Raw genomic sequence first — 2,856 nt, 5'->3', positions numbered from 1 at the left:
CCACAACGCCCAGCTATTTTTTAGTTGCAGCCATCATTGTTGTTTGGCGGGCTTGGGCTAGGGATTCGAACCCGCCACCTTAGGTGTATGTGGCTGGCGCCTTAGCCGCTTGAGCCACAGGCGCCGAGCCATGTGTGTATATTTTGAGGCAGAGTCTCGCTCTGTTGCCCCAGGCTACAGTGTGTGGCCTCAGCCTAGCTCATGGCAACCTTAAACTCCTGGTTCCAATGATCCTTCTGCATCAGTTTCCTGAGTAGCTGGGACTACAGGTGCCTGCCACAGCACCTGACTAATTTTTCTTTCTTTCTTTCTTCTTTCTTTTTTTTTTTTTTTGAGACAGAATTTCACTTTGTTACCCTGGATAGAGTGCTGTGGCATCATAGTTCACAGCAACCTCAAATCCTTGAGCTTGAGCAATCCTCTTTCTTCAGCCTCACAAGTAGCTGGAATTACAGGCATGTGCCACCACACCTGGATATTTTCCTTTTTTTTTGTAGAGACGGGGTCTCCCTCTTACTCAGGTTGGTCTGGAACTCCTGAGCTCAAGCAATCCACCCTCCTCGGCCTCCCAGAGTCCTAGGATTATGGGTGTGAACCACTGCTCCTGGCCTCAAAATAACTTTTTAAAACCTTTTTATAATCATGAAGAATTTCAATGTACGCAAAAGCAGACAGAATGGTAGAGTAAATCTCTATGTGTGCATCATCTGATTTAATAGTTATGAATTTATGGGTAATCCTGGGTCATCTATACCTACTGTTCTCCATTCTATTATCTGGAAGTAAATTCCATATAATATCAATGTAAATATTTACATTATGTCTGTAAATATTTCAGTATGTATTTCTTTTTTTTTCTTAATTTGAGACAGAGTCACACTATGTTGTCCTCAGTAGAGTGCTGTGACATCACAGCTCACAGCAACCTCCAACTCTTGGGCTTAAGCGATTCTCTTGCCTCAGCCTTCCCAGTAGCTGGCACTACAGGCACCCACCAAAACACCCAGCTATTTTTTGATTGTAGTTGTCATTGTTGTTTGACAGGCTTGGGCTAGATTCAAACCCACCAGTTCAGGTGTATATGGCTGACGCCCTAGCAGCTAAGCTACAGGCGCCGAGCCTCAGTATGTATTTCTTTCTTTTTTTTTAGAGACAGAGTCTTACTTTATCACCCTCAGTAGTAGAGTGCTGTGGCATCACAGCTCACAGCAACCTCCAACTCCTGGGCTTAAGCAATTCTCTTGCCCCAGCCGCCCAAGTAGCTGGGACAACAGGTGCCCGCCACAATGCCCAGCTATTTTTTTGTTGCAGTTTGGCCGGGACCGGGTTTGAACCCACTACCCTACGTATATGGTGCTGGCACCCTTACCTACTGAGCCACAGGTGCCGCCCCTTCCCAATAATATTTCATCAGGAGTCACATATTTGTGATTATGTTTTTCTGAGATCAGCAGCCATCCATGATCATTCCTCAAACTCATTAATTCAGTAATGCCTGCAAAATGATGATATTCTAATTTTAACATTTTCTGTTTTATTTGTAAGCTGGAGCCATCTATAAAAGGATGTATCTTTGTATCTTTATCTACTACCTGCTAACCCCTGACGTAGAGTTCAAACAGGTAAAGTAGGATACATCTTTAATTCTTTACTTTTATTTACTGTTTTAAAAAAATTAGTTTCTCTCCAATAATTTCCAAAGATGACACATGAGATCATTGCTTTTTTACATTGAGTCCTGTAGTTGAATAATGTTCTCCTAAAATTGTCTACCCTGGTTTTAAGAATGTGACCCTATTTAGAAATAAGGTCTTTGCAGATGCAAGTAGTTAAGATGAAGTCCCACTGGAGCAGGGTGACCCTAAATACTGGTGTCTTTATAAGAAGAGAGGACACACAGACACCCACACAAGGAAGTCAGCCATGTGAAGAGGGAGGAAGAGAACGGAGTCATGATGTAGCTACAAACCAAGGAATGCCAAAGATTGCCAGCAACCACCAAAAGCTGGAAAAGGCAAGGAAGGACGAGCCCTGGAACTCTCAGGGGAATATCGCCTTGCTAACACCTTCATTGCCTCCCAAACTATAAGAGAATAACTTTCTGTTGTTTTAAGCCACTCAATTTGTAGTAGTTCATTATGGCAGCTCTAAGAAATGCATAATTAGTACCATAATGAACTCAGGGATTTGCACGTATTTCGTATGTTTCATTCCTTTGTAGTATTATTCCTTTTTTTTTTTGAGACAAAGTCTTACTCTATGGCCCAGGCTAGAGTGCTATGGCTCACAGCAACCTCCAACTCCTACTCCTCTGAGTAGCCAGGACTATAGGCACCCGCCACCACACCTGGCTAATTTTTCTATTTTTGGTAGAGAGGGGGTCTGGCTCCTGCTCAGACTGGTCTCAAATTCCTGGCCACATGTGATCCTCCTGCTCAGCCTCCCAAAGTGCTAGGGTTACAGATGTGAGCTACCACACATGGCCTGGAGAAATATAAGTCCCTTCCCTCCCTTTATAGCAGTGGTTTTCAACCTTCCTAATGCCGTGGCCCTTTAATACAGTTCCTGTGGGTCACAATCCACAGGTTGAGAATCACTGCTTTATAGGTAACCACTTTAAAATAAACGTATAGTTTATCTTTTTATTTAAAGAATAAAGAAACAGGCTTGGTGCCCGTAGCCTGCCACATGCACTGAGGCTGGTGGGTTTGAGCCATCCTGGCTAGCTAATCAACAATGACAACTGCAACAAAAAAAATGTTGTGGTGGGCGCCTGTAGTTCCAGCTACTTGGAAGGTTGAGGCAAGAGAATTGCTTAAACCCAAGAGTTGGAGGTTGCTGTGAGCTGTGATGCCA

Source organism: Otolemur garnettii, unplaced genomic scaffold (assembly GCF_000181295.1).
Source record: "Otolemur garnettii isolate 467f Iridium unplaced genomic scaffold, OtoGar3 scaffold00092, whole genome shotgun sequence".
NCBI lineage: Eukaryota > Metazoa > Chordata > Mammalia > Primates > Galagidae > Otolemur > Otolemur garnettii.
This window is presented reverse-complemented; position numbering follows the sequence as displayed.